Below are 21,475 nucleotides of genomic sequence, written 5' to 3' on the forward strand. Positions count from 1 at the left end.
AGCAGAATTCAAGGAAATTTGGAGTTAGCATCTGCTCACGCCAGTCCTCATAAGAAAGGATGTGATTCACAGTTTAGGTTTTTGAGTTTCAGTTAATTCTAAATTACTCTATGGCTAATTCCACTTACCTGTTTGGTGCCTTATTAACTAACATATTGGACCTCTCCTCTTCCTTCTCTTATGGGAGTAGAAAAATGTCCAGGATTGCACAATATATGAGCCTTCTCTATTTTCGGATGCTGTTTATGCTACTGAGGCATCAGCCGAATAAAAATCAATCCTTTGCCTTGTTCTCAGCTGAATTCCCAACTTTTGAGCTCTGGCATATGGGAGGAAATTAGTGATTATCTGTTGCATCATCTATATAGTCTAGACTTCCTACTAATATCTGTAGCAGTCCTTATCCTTTTTGGAAAAGATTTTATTTGTTTATTTGAGAGAGAGTTTGCATGGAGGAGCAAACATGACTGGCAGAAGGAGAGGGAGAAGCAGATTCATCGCTGAGCAGGAAGACCGATATGGGGCTCCATTCCAGGACCCTGAAATCATGACCTGAGCTGAAGGAAGCCACTTGATGGACTGAGCCACCAAGGTGTCCCTGTAGCAGTCCTTATCCTAAATTACTAATTATTAATGTTTTCTTAGTTTCATTTTCAACGTCATTTGGCCTGTACATCCCCTTCAGCTCAGCAGGGTTTACAGGTTGTCCTTGGGACTGTGGTATTGCTAGTGTTCTCTTAAGTTTTACTTATCTCACAATAGAAAATTCAGTTGAGTTTTATCAGAACAATCTCATGTCATCATCATAAGGTCAGTATTTTCTAACTCCTAACTTGATAAATATCAGCATTCTATGATTTTCATTTTTAGCTTTACTTTCACTCATAAGTACTCCTAAAATAGTGTTTGCGTTTGATTGATTTCTTAGTTTACCTAAGAAGGGTTGAAAATAATTTTCTAATTACATACTGAATTTAGCATTTTTAACATACAAAAGTGAATCATGTAATGAAGAAACATATATGTTAAATATGTTTGGCAGAAGATAATAGACTGTGATATGGGTACTAAAAATACAAATGAAATGTGAATGTCCACAGGGACAGCTTCAGGTTCTTGTCACCTGTGCAGCTACACAGGGCCCTGTGCTCAGAAAGTCCCTATGCTTGGTTCACTGCTCTGCTATCACCTATACAGGCACACCTAGTTGTATTGTCCTTTGCTTTATTGTGCTTTGCGGATGCTGCATTTTTCACAAACTGAAGGTTTGTGACAACCCTGCATCAAGCAAATCCATCAGAGTCATTTTCCCAGGATTTGCAACCAGCATGTGCTCAGTTTGTGGCTCTGTGTCACATTTTGGTAATTCTCACAATATTTCAAACATGTTCATTATTCTATTTTTACAGTGATCTCTGATCAGTGATCTTTGATGTTACTACTGTAATCGTTTTGGGGTAAAACAGACCATGCCCATATAAAATAGCAGACTTCGTCAGTAAACATTGCATGTGTTAGACGGCTCCTCAGACCTGCCATCTCTCTCTCTCTCTCTCTCTCTCTCTCTCTCTCTCCTTGGGCCTTCCCATTCCCTGGAGACCAATTAAAACCCCACAGTGGCCTCTAAGTGTTCAACTGAAAGAAAGAGTTGCACGTCTCTAACTTTAAATCAAAAGCTAGAAATGATTAAGCTTAGTGAGGAAGGCATGTTGAAACCTGAGACAAGCTGAAAGCTAGGTCTCTAGGGCCAAACAGCCAAATCGGGAATGCAAAGGAGAAGTTCTTGAAGGAAATTAAAAGTGCTACTCCAGTGAGCACATGGATGATATGAAAATGAAACAGCTTGTTGCTGATACCGAGAAAGCTTTAGTGGTCTGGATAAAAGATCAAAGCAGCCACAAAATTCCCTTCAGCCAAAGCCTAATCCAGAGCAAGGCCCTAACTGTCTTCAATTCTATGAAGGCTGAGAGAGGTGGGGAAGCTATAGAAGAAAAGTTGGAAGCTAGCAGCAGTTGGTTCATGAGGTTTAAGAAAAAAGCCATCTTCATAACATAAAAATGCGAGGTCAAGGAGCAAATGCTGATGTAGAAGCTGTAGAAAGTTATCCAGAAGACCTAGTTAAAATATTGAAAGTGGCTATGCTAAACAATTTATTTTCAGTATAGATGAAAGAGCCCTTTATTGGAAGAAGATGCGGTCTAGGACTTTCATGGCTAGAAAGGAGAAGTCAATGCCTGGCTTCACAGCTTCAAAGGAGAGGCCAACTCTCTTGCTAGAGGCTAACATAGCTGGTGACTTTAAGTTGAAGCCAGTGCTCATTTACCATTCTGAAAATCTTAAGGCTTTTAAGAATTATGTTAAATATATACTGCCTGGACTCTATCAGTGGAACAACAGAGCCTGGATGGCAGGACATCTGTTTACAACATGGTTTACAGAATGTCTTAAGCCTGCTACTGGGACTTACTGCTCAGACCTGAACTCAAGGACTCAAAATATGACTGCTCATTTACAATGCTCTGGTCACCCAAGAGCTCTGATGGAGATGGATGGGATTCATGCTGTTTTCATGCCTGTTCACATGGCATCCATTCTGCAGCTCATGGGTCAAGGAGTAAGTAGTTCTGAATTTCAAATTTTACTGTTTAAAAATGTATTTCATAAGGCTATAGCTACCATAGATAGTGATTCCTCTGGTGGTTCTGGGCGAGCCAATTGAAAACCTTCAGGAAAAAAATTAACCATTCTAAATACCATTAAGAACATTTGTGATTCATGAGAAGATGTTAAAATATCATTAACAGGAATTCGGGAGAAGTTGATCTCAACCATCATGAGTGATTTTGAAGCATTCGAGATCTCAGTGGAAGAAGTGACTGCAAATGCAGTAGAAACGGCAGGAGAACAACAATCAGAAGCAGAGCCTGGAGATGAGACTGCATTGCTCTGATCTCATGAACTTGAATGGGTAAGAAATTGCTTCTGATGAACGAGTAGAGAAAAGAGTTTCTTGAAATGGTATCTACTCCTGGTGAAGATACTGTAAGGACTGTTGAAATGACAACAAATGATTTAGAATATTACACGAATTTAGTTGATAAAGCCACAGCAGGGTTTGAGAGGACTGACTTTAATTTTTTAAAAAGTGCTACTGTGAGTAAAATGCTATTAAACAGCATCACATGATACAGAGAAATCATTCATGAAAGGAAGAGCCAGTTGGTGCAGCCACCTTCACTGTCATCTTATTTTAAGAAACTGCCCCAACCATCCCAGCTTTCAGCAACCACCACCCTGATCAGTGAGCAGCCATCCACATGGAGGCAAGATGCTCCACCAGCAAAAAGATTAGGGCTCACTGAAAACTCAGATGATGGCCAGCATTTCTTTTTCACAGCAAAACATTTGTTAAATGAAGGTGTAGATATTTTTTAGGCATAGTGCTATTGCACTTAGTAGACTATAGCATAGTATAAACATAACTTTGTATGCACCAGGAAACCAGAAAATTCATTTGACTCACTTTATTGCAATATTCGCTCTATTGTAGTGACCTGGACCTAAACCCACGATATCCCCAAGGAATGTCTGTATTGAAGCTTTCATTGATTTTGAACAAGGGGTCCTATATTTCTATTTTGCATGGGGACCCACAAATTACATAGCAGTTTCTGGATACAGATAACAGTTTACTGGCTTACTATAAACTAATAATATGTGTAATTACATATACACATAGAACACATACCTTAATGCATTAAATTTTTGTTACAATTCTTACCTTTGAAATCTGAATTTTCACTTGAGCTTGGGAGACACAGGTATTCTTTTTCTTTTTCTTTTTTTTTCCCCTCCTGCAGGCCTCATTTGTGATTATGGAAATAAGTTAGCTCCTCAGGTTTTGCTTTATGTATATTGAAAAAATGATCTTGTCAGAAACAATCATTTGGTGAAAAACGGAAACTTAGGAAACAAAGTGGAGAATATGCTTATGTATATAACAGAAAGAGTAGTTTTTGGTTTGAATTTGCCAAGGCCATACTGATTTTAAATTTGAAGGACATGTTGAATTTGGTTGGTGGGCCTAGTGAATATCATTCTCAGTGATATCATTAATATCATTAATTTACTTTTATGTCTTCCCAGTGTTCCCTAAGACAATAGTAGACAAAAAAAAAAAAAAAGTATGGAGAATATGTGAAGAATTCCTAAAATCAAAGAAGAATGGGAAATAATTTAGTAGAAAAACGATAAATGATATGGACAGATAATTCAGAGAAGAGCTAATAAACAGGAAAGAATACTCACCTCCACTAGTAATCAGAGTCATGCAAATCCAAACCCCATTTAAAGAGCATTTTCATCCCATCAATTACAAAAATGTAAGGTGTCTGAGAATACAACTTCTTGGGAAAATTCTCACACTCTTTGATAGGACGGCAAGCTAGCACGATTTTGGAGAGCAATTTCACACTCTAGTAAATTTGAAGAAGCAGCTAACTTATAATGGAACAATTCTATCTCCAGTTGTATATCTTAGAAAAATTCTCGCACATGTGTAAAAGCAGGTATGTGCAAATTTCATTGCAGCACAATTTATAAGAGAAAAAATCATAACACTTATTATTAAGAAAATGGACAAATAATTGTATATTCATATGGTGAGATAGGTAGCTATTATAACAAATTAGAGGGGCACCTGGGTGGCTCAGTGGTTGAACCTCTGCCTTCAGCTCAGGTCATGATCCTGGGGTCCTGGGATCCCTCAGGGAGCCTGCTTCTCCCTCTGCCTATGTCTCTGCACCTCTCTCTGTGTGTCTCTCATGAATAAATAAACAAAATCTTTTTTAAAAAATAGGGCAACATTAATCAACAAGGGTATTTTTAAAAAATGTTAAAAGAAAAAGGCAAATTACAAAAACATATGAATAGTGTGATAAAATTTAAGAAATATTTAAAAACATAAAATGCTATGTTATTTTTAGATAATGAGTGTCCAACATCTATAATACAAAGATAAATGTATGAATGGAAATGGTTCCCACTTTAGGGCAATGATTACATCTGGAGAGAGAGAGAGAGGACTTATGAAGGATACAAAGGAGGATTCAACGTTTATCTGTAGCATTTAAAAAAAAAAAAACAGATTTCAGCAAGATGTGGCAAAACGTTGCTTTGTTAAATAAAGACAGCAAAAGTAAATAAGCATTCATTACTTTATTATTTTCGGTATGTTTGACATCTTTTCTTTAAAATAAGGGGGAGAGGAAGAATCAAGAGGGTAGAGCTTAGGAAGTGAACACATTTCGCATACACAACACCCATAAGCACCTCCTGACAATTGGTAATTTGAATGGGGCAAAATGAGGCAGCTGTTTGGAAGCAGAATCTGTTATACAGTGCAAATTATCTGGGGCTTCTACTTGAGTTTTGCCTCATTAGCAATCATCTCTATCACCAATTATAAAGACTAAATTTCCACATAAAATTATGCGGCTCTGCAATTAAAACAGAAGCATAGATGCCAGAGGTAGGGCCATTCCTTAGAAACCAAACCTCTGTGTGTGTTCACTGCTCAGAAAAGGGAGGGGGTGCTGAATTAAGCAGAGCATGGTGTTCGCAGACATCTCATAAGCTTGCCAGACACTCCTCTCTCATTGATCATCTCCTCTAAAACTCAATTGCCCAGGCTTGCCTTTAAAGAGGGAAAAAAATCATCTGTCATTCTTTATGACAGTTTTGCTCCAGCTGCGCAATGAGATGTTTCAGTGGATGGGGAGCGAGTGGGAAAGTAAGAAGAGTTGGGGGAGCTGAAAATCCCTCGGATGTGCTTACACTCTCCCTGAAGCTCCAGACGTGTGCCTCTTCAGGTGAACGGTTTGCTGTGTTACAGGTGCTGGGATTGAATCTGCTCAGTGACATGCACTGCATGCATTGGGGGCCGCCGTGTCTATGTGTGCATTTCGTTGCAGATAATTATATGCAGTTCCCTATAAAGGGAGACAGAAAGAAACCTTTGAGATTAATTCCCACTGTCAGCAGTTTTAGAGAGGAAATCTATCCCGTTACATCTGCTTCTGTTCTATTTTAAGACAATCGTGGAGATAATTTTTATCGGATGGGAGAAGAATCTTTTTAAATCTAGAAATGTAATTTCAGAATATTTAAAACAAAAGGCGCCCCATGTTGCTACAGCATTACACACATACACACGTAGGCACATACTGACGATTTTATTTCTAAATGATTTGCATTTAGAAATATATTTCCTTCCATATTTAAATTTATCCTTCATTTAGTTATAGGCATCATATATAAATTATTGCACTTGGCAGAGGCTGTGATGCTATATCTTCCTGTGACAGATTATAGCCTGTTGTTTAAAACCTGTGGTAATAAGTGTTAATAATAAAAATAGGGCCATTTGAGGGTGGGGTATGGATCCTCTGGTATTCAGCTATCATTTTATTGAACAATTACTTTCACATAAGTGCTTCATGAGTCCATTAGATGTTATTGCTTACGGTAGACTACTGTAATCTACAATGACAGACTGCCTTCTTTTGAAAGAAATACAGATATCCAGCAATAATGAAGTAGGTTAGGGATGTAATGGTCCTAACACTAATTTGGATTTATAATTTTAATTGTTCAAGGTAATTTGATTCAATCTGACATAAGCTAACCAGTGTTAGGGTTCCTTAAAAAGGAAACATGACTTTCCAAATGGATACCACCTGAGGTACTTTTAGATCTAAATGCAACTGAGATGAACATCATTCTGGGGAGGAGGAGCTTCATATCTCCCAAATTCTTTTCTGGGTTTCTGAAAGATAGTGCATAGTTATTAATGGGGGTTCAGCTTCCATGTCCGTAGATTTTCTTAGAAGAATTCTGAGAGAACAATTTCTTGTCCTCTTTAACCTCTTGTTCACTCCCTTCTTCCCAATAAAGAAGGAGCTTACACAGTGAGATCTGGGAGTTGGGGAGAGGCTCTGCTTCTTCTGGATTCTACCTCTGGAAGGAAGGGGCTGTGATTAGAACACTCACATTTCCTATTTCTCCATGTAACCCTAGCGGTATGGCTTTGCAGCACCAGGAGACTGGCCTACAGCTATGGGCTGGTAAATTTACTTCAAGGAGTGTGTTAGGTAAACTGCTCAGCAATTTTATTTATTTATCACCCTACTGATAGTAGCCACAGGTCAAGTGGATTTCTCTCCAATTTAGTTTCATCAGCCACATAGCACATAGGTTGCTCTTCACTTCTATGACTTCAGTATTTGTTTTCCATTGGATCAGAAGTTAGAAAGGAAGAGGAAGATATGAGTTATAACTATTCCTTCCCATTAGTGCGAAGACCAGGACATATGGGGGAAATACGGGAGTATCATCTGGAGACTGTAATGACAAACTAAGAGATTACATTTTCAGGTTGAAACAAGATAGAATATTTGGGATACTTTAGTGAGAGTGGGTCTTTGACATTTTTGATCCTTCTGGCTTACAGCAGCTTACATTGTGACTGGGAACACAGTCACGGGACTGATCAATAACAGGACTGCCTGAAGAGGCAGGACTCAGCATCCCCCCCCACACACACATACACAGCAGCAGACCTCGACAAGCAGATATGGGGATTAGACTATGTAGAAAAGCCTTATTTGGCTGCCAAGATTGAGCTTTATCTGCTAAAACTCCACAGATTCATTGCCTGTATCATGCTGCCTTTTTCTGTAACTTGGTCAAACCAAATGTATTCTTGCCTCAGGACCTTTGCACTCACAGTTGCTTTCACAGGAATTATGTTCCTGATGGTATTTGTGTGCCTGGCTGCTTCATTTCATTCAAATGAATTTGTATTTCATTCATATCTTTTCAAACACCACTGTCTCAGAGGGGTCTTTTTTAAGTGAATATATCATCTTGTGCTAAAATAGCACAAGCCTTCCTAGTTCCCTTTCTCCTTTTCTTGCTTGATTTTTCCTTATAAAGTGTATCAGATATTGTAGTATATAAGCATTTAAATTTACTTTAGTATGTATGAGTTACTTGTCTTTTTTAGTCGAATATTAGGCTTATGAGGACAGGACAGGAACCCTCTCATTGCCATGATCAGTCCAGAGCCCTGGCATGGTATGTGCTTAATAAATAAAACGTAGAACATGTGCTTAAATAAATAAAATAAACATTTTTCCTTGCAGTAATTCTTTACTTTTCCCTTTCTCTTATTCTGACAATAAACCAAAGCATATTGTTCTAAACTATTCAAATCTTCCATCTTCCGTGAGCAAGAAGATTCCTGCAGCCTCAAGCCTTTGTAGGTTACTGTGTTTCCCTCTTATCCACGGGAGATACATTCCAAGACTCCAGTGGCTGTGTGAAACCCTGGATAGTATTGAACCCCATAAATAACATGTTTTTTTTTTTTACCAGTACATATATATACCTACGATAAAGCTTAATTTCTTATGAGGCATGCTAAAAGATTAATAATAATAGTAACATAGAATAATTATAACAATCTACTGTAATATGAGTTTTGTGAACCTGGTCTTTCTCTTTCTCTCCCTCTCTCAAAATATCTTGTTGTTCTGTAACTGACCCTTCTTGTGATGATGTGAGATGTTAAAATGCCTATGTGAGGTGATGAAGCGAGTTGAATGACATAGGCATTGCAATGTAGCATTGGGCTACTATTGCCTTCTAACAATACGTCAGAAGAAGGATCATCTGTTTGCAGATTATGGTTGACCTCTGGTAGCTGAAACCAGAAAGTGAAACTATGGGTAAAAGGGAACTACTGTACTTTTTTGGCCTTGGCTTAATGATATATTCATGGTACTCTTAGCCCAAGAAAAAGGATTTTTTTTTTTTTTTTTTTTTTTTTTTTTTTTTTTAGTAAGTTTCTATTCCTTCTAATGTGTTCATTCGCATTGTGGGCAAATCTACAGCCAGAATGTCCAAAGTCCCAAACTGTGGTCCTTAAACTCTATTGCTAATAAATGAGAGTAAACGTGAGACCATGGGTTGTGTGAGAGTGGAGGGGAAAGGGACAGTCAGCCTGAAGATGGGTCACAGGACTAAAGGAGCCAGAATCCCGTCCTTCACCTTTATGAAATGCTAAGGAGGATAGAGAAATCCGTGTCAAACACCTTCTAAAGCCTATCACTTAGCAAAATCAGGCCAGTTCCTAATAATATTCAGTGTTCTAATAATATTCAGTATTCCACACTGAAGACTGCCTTTTGATCTTTAGAGAAATGGACAGCTGAAGAACTGAGATGCATCCCACAGAGAGGGAAGAAAATGTATCGTGCCTTCCACTGCCCAGATGCTTTGTGTAATGAAGCACTGCCTGTTTTGAGTCGAGATTTCACTGTGACCTAAAACTTCCCTTGGCCAAATATATCTCTGTACAGTTCAAGGTTAACCACAGTAGTCTACATACTAAGGCCAGGTGTCTTACTGAAGATCATGCCAGTTAAAAAAATACGTACAGCTGTACAAGCTCAATATAAGCTGCTGCAATCTGCCAAAGGAAGAAAAATAGCCAAGATCATATTAACTAATGTACTGAAGACTGAATCTTACTTACTGGAAAATAAAAGCCTCTGCGCTGGCCACAGCAGAAACCTCATACCCTACATATTCTTTTATGCCTCAAATGCCAAGATTTCTCCACTTGTCTAGGATACTGGCCATGCACCAATACATTGGAGTTTTATAGGGACATATAAATAATATATCTCTCTACTCCCTTTGAGTTGTGAATGAACTCTAAAATTAAACACCAGCATCAGAGAAATGGAGAGCTATTATCAACTTCATTATGAACATCATTAAATTAGAGAACAAATATTGAAATTAGAGTCAACATCAGGCTTCTAATATTTTTTGAGTAAAACCTACCTTCTCCAAATATCTGCTTTAGGTAGGAGCCATAATCTCAGGAGGAAAGTAAAGTCAAATAAAGAAACTATTTGGGGCACTTGGATGGGTCAGTGGTTGAGCCTCTGCCTTTGGCTAAGGTCATAATCTCAGCGTCCTGGGATCAAGTCCCATATCAGGCTTCTTGCAGGGAGCCTGCTTCTCCCTTTGCCTGTGTCTCTTCCTCTCTCTGTGTGTCTCTCATGAATAAATAAATAAAATCTTAAAAAAAAAACTTCAGATAAAGAGAAACTATTTAGAAGTGGATGTGCAGAGCAAAGGAATGCCAAAAAACGATGTGCTGGTCACATCAGAGCTATTTCTATCTCTGGGCACAAGCAGTTATGAAACTCAGAAGGAAAGAGTCAAATAGAGAGGGTCACCTTGGAAGAAGATGAACCATCCTACAGGGAGATAGATAGAGCAAAAACAACTTGAACCCAACATTCTGCCTCCATTCAGTCATCTACCAGGACCCCCCATTGGCCATATCCACTCAGAGCAAAAAGGACTGCTTCATGTATTCCTCCCAAGTCAACCTCTGGAGGTTGACACCAGGCTAAAAGGAAGTGGAGCGGGGAACTACAGGCATGAAGACAAAACATCTGTCCACTTGGAAAGTATGTCACATGAGTGAGTGGAGAATGGCTTCATTCTGAGCACATGTTCCTCTGAAAAAGAGAGAAGGACTGAACCACTCTTAGCCAGTTTCCTCCCCAGTCTCTCTCTCTCCTGGGGAAGATAGTCCACAAATTTTCCCACTCAACTACTCCTGCATAGTGGAAATTTCCTCCCTGCATTAATATGCAAAACATAGGTAACAGGCATTTTCTTTGACACTTAGCAGTGAACCAGAGAGAAAACACAAAGTTCCAGTGATTCAAATGAGAGCCTATCTGTCTCCTCCCCTGAGTGGGATAGCTACACCACTGGTGGCAGGAGTTTTGGTTGTTAAATCTCATGCATTAAGAAAACAAATTTCAGAGATACTGGGAAGAATGCTGGTCCTCTTGATGACATATTCCCATGAGAAGATTTCTCAGGAAACTTCCCATTTCTTCCTAAAGAGGGAGAAATAAATTTATTCCTTGCATCTATTATAAGCCACATAGCTAGAGTGTGATCAGGAAAAAGGGATTAAGCACATCAAGAAAACCCCATATAGGTTCTCCCTTTGGAAACGTCCTTTCCTCAGGACATATCCTTTTTCTGCCCTCAGGAAGGCAAACTTCTACGGTAAAGAATGGTTCCATCAAAGGGGAGGCCTATGTTGGAAGCAGAAGGGAAAGCATTGTAGGAAGCAGGATTCAGGCCGTCAGACAAGGTAAAATCTCTGATTCAGCTAATCCAACTATAAGTATATAAAGCAATATATAAAGCAGTGCCAGTATTTTAATTTCCTTCTGTCTGACACTTGTATTTATTTCTTCAATAATTGAGAATTTGAAGGGGAGAAGATTGATGTAATTCATCCCCCATATCACTACCAGTAAAAGTTTCTTTGCCTCTCCTGGTGCTGAGTTTCAGCTTCCAGAGATTAAAAAACCAAAACAACAACAAAAAAACTGGAACTGTTGTTTGCCAATCTGTAGGATTATCCTTGTCTAACATTCTCGCACTCTGCTTTTCTTGATTTTTATGGTTAGGACCAGGGGCAGGTATACTTACACAAAGGCGCCATGTATGCTTGAATGGAAGCTATTACTGAAGGTTTACAGAGAAGGAATGAGTTATATCTCAAAAACATAAATTAGAATTGAATATCATGGTTAGCATATTAAATGTATTAGTTGAATATTAAAATCATTATGCTTAAAAAATCCTTCAGCTATTATCAGCCATACATACTACAATTTCATCATCGGTATATTACTATTGTTATGTGCCTAGGTACTGTCATTTTTTTAAAGTTCTGTGTTCCCTTTTACTTTCTTCCTTAAATTCTTCGCATTTTGTTTTCTACAGCAATTCAGCAATTGCTTTATTCTTCCCTTTTCTTCTGCATTCTGCTTTTGGACTTGTTTTTCAACATCCAGTTGGGTCATCAAAATATTTCCTTCAGGAAGACTTTGCTTTCATAGACAAATCTGGTGTCAGTTACTAACTATGAGTAAAAAACTGTATTATTTATACCATTATTAAAATCTTACTAGGTATCAGGCACTGGGTATGGTGCTCATTGCACCTCTGTGAACTAGCCCTGGTTTACAGATTGTTCAGTAATTTGACTAAGACCATGAAGCTTGTAAATGATACATTTGGAATTTGAAAAAATAGTCCTAGATGTTATAGCTTAATGAACTAATAAAATATGGTTGTTTACTGCAGAAACCAAGTAGCATTATTTAGCTATGTGGCTCATCATATGCCAAAAAATGTTCAAAGTCACAGAAATTTTAAAGATTAACAATTGATAATATTGCAGGCCCAGATGTCAAATTTATTACCTGAGTGTAGTGACTTTTCAGCATTGAAATTTTTATTTTAAGTGAGAAATTATTGGAAATTCAGGGGTTTTGTTTACACACACACACACACACACACACACATATATATATATATATATATATATATATATATATATATATAAAACATATATAGGGATCAATCATGCAGTAAACATTTATATAAAATACTGTATATACTGACCATTTCTAGAGGAATAGTGTAGATTCTAAATTTCATGCATAGATAGTATTAAAAAATAAAATAATACTTTTTTTTTAGTTGTGGGGAAAATCAGCCTTTTGGGAATATATCCTATCTCCGTCTGAGGGAAGAAATTTAAATAAAAACCTACAAACAATTTTATTCAAACAAAAATTTTTTTAAGGCAGAGAAAGAGTATAAACAGAGGAGGAAGGAGAGAGAGAAGAGAATCCTAAGCAGGCTCCACACTCGGCATGGGGTCCGACTCAGGGCTGGAGCTCACAACGCTGAGATCATGAGCTGAACTGAAATCAAAACATTTCAGCAACTCAGCCACTCATGCTCCTCAAAACCTACAAATGATTTTAAAACTTTACCATCAAGCCAATCAACAGAAGTCTGAGAAGGGACTTTGGTATTCAAGAGTATGCACCAAACATTTTCCAAGATGTCTGACCTTTACTGATTCTTGTGTACTATACTTCTATTTTTTCACATCAGAATAATCCAAAACTAAAGGAATTTCTTTATATTTAATGATTAAATCCAAGCTTTGTTTAATATTCACTGGCTATTTAGATAAAATGATATTTTGTGCTCACACACTAGATGGTTATGAACCAGCTGGGCTTTTTATGGCTTCAAGTTTCGACAGTATTTTAAAACCGAAAACACTACCAAGAAAAACCTCCACAGTCATCTTTATTTCTTTGTCTAAAACCACGATTAATGCAAGTTTTAATAAATGCTTATTAGGTACTCAACAAAGCCTTATGAATAAGGCAGAGATCACATAAGCTGAGCAGATACAATCAGTGGGGAAACTAGCTAGATGTTAAAAGATTATATGTTATATTTATCTGTGTACCAAGAATAAACCATAAAATTTAGATGATACTTTTGCCAAGAAAATTACCTAAATTTTTGTGCTGCTGCCATTTAGCTTGTTTTATTTTATAGAACAAATTTCCCATAACTATAAATGCAGAGGCTTATACAGTTATCTAGCAATCTAATAAAAGAAATCTGCTTTGGCTTCAATTTTATGGACTGCTTTCCAGGGGCATATTATTACAGGAAAATTATATGGCTCTTCTCTTTGTTTTGGCACTGGTGAGAAAGATCACAATGATTGTGACTTGGTGACCCTTTGAGAAATAGAATCACTGCTAATTTTTTTAATGAAATAATTCATAGTAAAATTCCTTATTCTGTTTTTGACATAATAATACCTATTCTTGCATTTAAAAAAGTATATAGGGTTATTTAGTTTCTCAGATTAAAAAAAAAACAGTTCAAGGTTACTTGTGGTAAAGATATTCTCATTAAAAAATGTGCACAACTGATTGTTTTATTTGGAAAGTGAACCTCCTCAATAAACTGGAGAATAAATGTGTCCTAGGAAAATGACAAGTAGTTTGAGTTTAGTGACTTAAACAGATCTTTGTTATTTTTTTCATCCTGGACACTTTAATATAAGTCTGGATTTTTAGATACTTACGTTTTTATATTAGAATTCCCTAGTCTTTGTAGAGACTTTGTTATTTATCTATAAATGGAAAGGCAATACTTTTGTTTGTTGGATGCACATAGATATTAAAAGGACAAACAATTTTCTACTGATAAAACTTTGAAATATTGAATGCAATGGGATATTTCCATAAAAGGCTTTGAGGATTTTTACTTCCTTATAAATGCAATAGTGACCATTCTATTCTGCTGTTGGAAGCATTTTTTCCTGTTTTAACTGACATAGCTTTTCCTTTCTGAATCTCTTATCAAAGTGTGTAGGATTAGTAACTTCAAAGATACAGCTTTATATTAGGAATACAAAGACATGGCTTTTGAAGATAATAACATTTGATATTATATATGTGTATACATATATATATAATAAGGTTATATATATGTGTAACCTTCATCCTTTATTTTCTATAAAACGTGTGATGTTTATGAATTCAACTATTGATTTAAGCAGAAGAGAAAGCCAGAGGTATCCAGTTTTCTCAGTAGTCAATAAAATAAACACGAATTGTTCTGCCCTGAAAAAACAGATGGATTATAATGCTTACATAATATATACAAGTTTATGGCAGGTATACCTAAGTCCAAAAGAATAATATTGTAAATCAGCTTTTAGAAAATTACATTTCTGGGATGCCTGGGTGGCTCAGTGGTTGAGTGTCTGCCTTTGGCTCAGGGTGTGATGCCGGTGTCTAGGATCGAGTCCTGCAGTGGGCTCCTTGAGAGGATCTCCTTCTCCCTCCGCCTATGTCTCTGCTTCTTGCTCTCTCTGTCTCTCATGAATAAAAAATATGAAAAAAAATGAAAATTACAATCTATTAATATGCTTTCACTATTTTGTTCAATTCATAATAGAGACATAAAATATGCACTTAGTAAAATCATTTCTAGTTTCTGCATCAAATTCATTATAGCATTTAAAAATTTCAGATGGTTTATGAAGTTTGAAATATTTTTAACTTATATGCTTGAAAGATTCGCCAAAAGACCATATATTAAAATAAAAGGAATAGTAACATTGTATATCAACTCTACTTCAATAAAAGTGTAAAAGGATTTTCAAAGAATTCCAATATATAAGAAATTTCCTATCCTTTGTTGGCAGTTGTCATCTACCTATTTTAAGATTTGATTAAAAATGATTTCCCTATGCCTTACCAATAAGAAATATTGACAAAAATTGTGAAAGTTGATAATATTCAATATTAGCAAATATATTGGATCAATGAGAACTGTCATATTTTGATGATACCATTATAAATGGATATAATATATTTGAAAAATGACTTAGCATGTTACACATGACCATAGCTTATAGTTCAGAAATTTCCTTTTAATTATATATTCTATGGAAATCCCCAAACTGCACTACTGGGCAGCATGCGCATATTAAGAAGGTTATGACAAAGAGCTTATTTAAAATTATGTCTTTCTGATACTTTCCTAATTTTTTCTTTTTTTTAATTGTAATATAGCAATATTTTTCTAACTGATGAGACAATTATCTTGTCATGAAACTGTGGTCATTGCTGTAACATAACACATGACCAGCTGACTATACATTTTCTGAAGAAATCAAATATACAGAAAAACACTCTTTTTTTCAGCTTCATTTCAGTCCTTTTTAAGAGTATACAATAGACTAAAACTTGAATTTTCTCTATTATATTAGCAACATTGCAGTAAAAGCTGTGATTTGACACAATTATAAAAGAAAAAGAAAATTGAGCTCAAGAATAAGAATTCCCAAAAGGAAAATTTCATTTTCATTGAAGTAGATGAGATTTTAAACAAAGGCAACAACACAAATTAAATATTAAATACACAATAAAACCTACCCTGATTTAACTTAAATTGCCATTCCCTGTGTTCCCATATCTCTTTTGGTTGTTGTACTTACCATGTCATAATAAGTGTGGTGGAGTTGAATGAATGTCTATCTCCCTCACTGAACTGTGACTCCTGGAAAAAAAAAGACTGGCTCATTATTTGTATATCCTTTACTCCTTTTATGGTCCTGAATAGTTAGTAGATCCTCAATAAAGCCTACCATAAATGAATGAATGGATGGACAGACACATTAATTAATTAATTAACTGGATTTCTTCAGGGCTAATAGTTTGAAAATTACATAAAGAGTAATAATTTATTCAGCTTATGGTCATTTTATTTGGAGGTTTTCTATTACTGCAAACTAGATATTTCTAATAAACAACAGTGCTTTATTCTTTAAATTGATTTTCTTTGCCTTTTTTAAACAGAAAATACCATTTTTAAACTGAAGTAAACTCTATAAAGATTTAATAAACTAATCAAGGAGTGCAGATGTGTTAAGCTTTTTGGTGGTAACAGAAAGTAATGCAGTGAAATGCATATGTATGTATATGTATAGACAGAGAGGGGCGCTCAACAGGCAGCATTCCTCTATTCTGAATATTGAATACTTTCCTACCTTAAAGAAAGCCATCATACCATAAAATTATTCTTACAAAATGAAAATTAGTCTTCTAATGCTCACGGTTCTTAAGTAACTATGTGCTATTACAAAAAATAATATTAAGCCAGTTCTAGAATCTCTTAGTCTTCCTTATTTTTTGACAGTTTCATTAATTCAGATGCTTTGATCTATTCTCCTGAAAATTACATAAAAGAATTCTGAAGATATCTAAAGAGCGAAACAAAAGTGGGGGGAAGGGGTTGGGCAGGGGACAGGGTAAAGAGAAGAAGCTGAAAGTCAATAATAGTAACACTAAGCCACCAAAAGGGAACTAAATTTCTTGCTTTAATTCAAATGACCAATGATCTGGTACAGCAAAAGAAAGGAGTAACTCCTCAACTCAACCCAACTGTGTAACAGAAAATCATTTCTACGCTTGGATGCTTTACCCCAAAATAATCCCTGAAAAGGTTTTCAACTTTCCCCATGCCTGATAATACTAAAATGAGCCATTGATCTCTTCTAACTCCAAATATGGAATTAATGTTAAAAATCAGATACTAGAAATAGAAATCACCAAGTCTCCACTGTTTGGGAAGGTCATGTATTGATTTTCCTTCTCATTGTATATTTTTAGTGGCTGGGGGAAGGGTGTATCTTTTGTGTGCAGGCCTGTGAGTATGCATGTCTGAGTGTGTTTGTGTCTGTGTTTCTTGGGAGGGTAGGGGGAGGTGGCACCAATTATCTGCAATGGAAGTATTCATGGCCTTTGAAAACAGCCATTGAAGACAAGAAGAATATAAAGAATGAGAGGGAGGCAGGCTGCATTTCATAATGTTAATTTCCCTGTTTGCTGGGAGGCAAGTGAGCCTATAGATCCTGCCTCTCTCTTGCTCTTTTACTTGATGCTGAATCCAGTGAAGAAAGAGGCTACAGAGAGTATTTCACAAAAATCTGGAAATTTAGATTTAATGCAGCTAAGCAGCTAAAAATAAAAATCTTTAAAGCCTGATCAAACCAACCAAATATCTGGGGTCAACTAGAAAACTAAAATGCCTTTCTCATGTTATTTTTAATGGAATCTGAGGTCAAAAAGCGTAACAATGAACTCCTTCTTCCATTCAGGAAACTTCTCAGATTTTGTAGCTATTGTTTCAATTTATCAGTATAGTCCTGAAACATAGCACTGCTTTGTAACCCTCTGAAAAAGACAAGCAACCATGCTCAAGTACTGACTGCCATTCTACTCACATCATGACACAAAAGATTTAAAGAACCCTAGCATTTTAAAAATAATGCATATACCTAACAGCAGAGCGTGTACATATAAATTCTTACACGTTTGCACATATACACAAGATATCACCTGGGAAAATAGAGAGTCGTAAGTAACTGATCTAATTCATTCATGTAGTAAGTGTTTTCAGAGTAGTATCTATAATATACAAGACATTGTTCTAGGCACTGGGTATGCAGCAGATATTGGGGAAAAAAAAGTCTTGGGGAGAAGCAGCAATTTAAAAAGTAGGTAAAATATGTGAAATAGGTCATACACTAAAAAGTGGAAAGTGCTAAGCCAAAGTAACCCATAGAATGGAAAGAGAAAGTGGAGGGAGGGGAAACTTTAAATGGGGTAGCCCATGAAGATCTCACTGACAGTGTCACTTCCCTAAAGATCTAAGTGAGATTTAGAGCATATGTCAATAGAAGTTGAGTACAAGAAACAAACTTCTGTTAGTATGTTCAAACAGAAAAAAAAAGAATTTAATATAGAAAACAATGTACTTACAGAATCGGGAGGTCTGCTACTGATTTGAGAAGTCAAAAGATTCAACATCTTAGCTGGGATGGAAAGAGCAGAAATACTATTAGTATCATGTCAGATAGTGTCTAGATATGCATGAAGCTGGGGACAGGTTTCAAGGATACTGAGGCCACCGTTAATTACAACTCCTACAAATACTCAGGCAGAGCAAAGATGGCCTGTACCTTGCTTCTATGTTTTAAATTACTCAGAGGTGCATTTAACTGGTGGTAACTATTCACATCAGAACAATACTGATAAATTCACACCATAGCTATAACATCTGAGAAATATCCTGAATGGAAGGAGTTCATTGTTATGTTTTTTGATCTCACATTCCAGTAGAAATAGCACGACAGGGACGCCCGGGTGGCTCAGTGGTTGAATGTCTGCCTTCAGCCCAGGTTGTGATCCTGGAGTCCGGGGATGGAGTCCCACTTTGGGGGCTCCCTGCATGAAGCCTGCCTCTCCCTCTGCCTATGTCTCTGCCTCTCTGTCTCTGTGTCTCTCATAAATAAATAAATAAATAAATAAATAAATAAATATCTTAAAAAAAAATAGCATGACAAAGGCATTTTAGTTTTCTGGTTGACCAAGATATTTAGTTGGTTTGGTGAGGCATTAAAGATTGTTATGTTTAGCTGTTTAGCTGCATCAAATCTAAATCTGTCAGGACGTGACTCCACTGTGAATTAAGGAAGATCTGTATGTAGACTAGAGAAGAGGATCAATACATCGTAGGTCCTGATAGGGAAAACATCTTACTGCAGCAAGGACACTAGAAGGCACAAACTAGAGGGAAAATCCTGAGAACAGGATCCTCAAAATTAAGAGAATGGAGTGATTGCAGTTATTAGTAATGACAGAAGCTGTGACCATGACACAGTGAGTTTCTAAAGGAGAGCCAAGGACATGATTATTGTAGGAAAAAAAAAATTAAAGAAGTGAAAGACTGGAAACGTGCCTGTTTCATGAAAGTGGATAATGAAATCACCAGGGACTCAACAGGAATAATACACGAGAAGCGACAGTAAGGCAAAAGCTGCATCCTTGCAAGAAAAATGAAAAGTGGCCTGGGTCTGGTAGATGGCTTCAACACGGAAGAACAGGTGGTGATTTGGTCTGATGGTGTGAAATTCAAAGCTGGGGAACTTACAGGGAAGGAGAGGAAATTGGCTTGGAGGTTCCTGAGTGGAACAGAAGATGATCTCTCTCACCTCCATGCCAGGTAAAATGTCAAGCATGAAAGGGAAAGACAGCCACCACTGAGGGTCGTGTAGGGAATTCTGGGTCTTCAGGGGACAGCCAGGTTTCTGGTATGGCAAGAAAGGGAAGTGCCCATTCAAAGAAAGTTTGAAAAGATTGCTGAAGATTGATACAGTGAGTCTGTTGAGGTTATGGAGCGGTGACAGATACATAAAAAAACAAAACAAAACACCATAAATGATGCTACAGAGTGCTGAGTCCTTAGATTAGAATCCAGGGAAAAGGAAGGACTTGGTAGTCCTGGGCATCATGAAGTTACTGATGAAAGCAAGAATGAAGAGAATGATAAGGTCATTTATCCCTAGCAGTAACCTTGTTCTGGCTGTTGGGAGAAGGTAGGAATGTGAGTCTTTCTTGGAATAGATACAGTTCTGAGGTTCTATCTTGACCCAAACCAAAGGAGATATGGAGGATGACAGGAGGAGGTGATTTCAGTTTAAATCATTTTTATTTTGTTACCAAAATAAGATAATATTTTTCATTATTTAGAGATTTATTCTTCTAAGTGAAAGTATCTTCGGCTTTATTTCCTAAATTAGTAGATTTACACAAGTATTGTGAGTGAGAAAAATTAGGGACATGGTTGGTTACAGTGCAAAAACCAAATGATGTTAAGGGACGCCTTGGTGGCTCAGGGGTTAAGCGTCCACCTTTGGCCCAGGGAGTGATCCTGGAGTCCTGGGATCGAGTCCCACATCGGACTCCTTGTATGGAGCCTGCTTCTCCCTCTGCCTGTGTCTCTGCCTCTCTCTGTGTGTCTCTCATGAATAAATAAAGTCTTTAAAAAATAATAAAAATAAATTTAAAAAAATAAAAATGATGTTAAGAACCCATAAGAAAATGGCACAATATGTCCTTGCAGAGAAGCTGATATCAGAAAAGATCTGTGCCATGGATTTACTGTGGGTTTGCTGTATTGGGTCAACTTGGCTAAATTGCTAAACTGGGACTGCATTTTCACAATTATCTTTCTATTGTCAAGTTAGCCTTGGTCACAGTACCTATTTTGTGGATGCTTCAGGCGGTCATATTTTGTTAACTAAACACCAGTGCAAGGGTACCTGTGCTGTCGTACCTCAAGTACACTGTCACTTATTTGCTGGCTCACGTTACCATGTGGCACAGTAGCCAGAACTGAGGTTCTCCTAGCTCCTACCCTTTGCTTCTCAAACTCCTGGACCCGGTGTGTTTAGCTCCATGACAAAGGGCACTGGATTACCTTTCATGTCACCCCCATCATCGAAACTGGAGGTATGAAGCTGAGAGGCTGCCACAGGTTCCAGTATTGACGATGGGATCTGCTTTCTCCTTGTTCTCCATACTTTATATCCATCATCTCTTCCCAGCTATCTGCCCTGCTAACCTCAGTCTCCAGAAACATAATCCTTACACAGATTGTTGAACCAGTTTCCACGAATGTGTAAGGTCAAATCCGTGTAATAAATTCCCCTTATGTATCACTCCCAGTAGTCCACATACAATCTCTTACTTGCTATATGATAACCTAATAGTTAATTAACTTCACTAAGTCCCAGTTTTCTTTTTATAAAATGCTAATAGTATATCTACTTCAAAAGATTCTTGTAAAAAAAATAAGGTAATTACGTAAGTACTCAGGCCGTCTCTGGGACCTAATACTTATGCAGTAAATGGTGCCTGTTACTGGAAAATAAAGAAATTTACGACATGGCCTAGTTTACATCAAATTCTAATTGTAATCAACTCGGTCTCCACCTTGAGATAAAGCAGTGTTTATATTCATAATTCTTTTTATTTTCTTTAATAACTCTAAGGAAAGTAATAGATCTTATTTATGCAGTCTGCTCCTGAGAAGCATAAATAGCAGGATATATCATTTTCAGTCA

This window comes from Canis lupus, chromosome 20 (genome assembly GCF_048164855.1).
Source record: "Canis lupus baileyi chromosome 20, mCanLup2.hap1, whole genome shotgun sequence".
Classification (NCBI taxonomy): domain Eukaryota; kingdom Metazoa; phylum Chordata; class Mammalia; order Carnivora; family Canidae; genus Canis; species Canis lupus.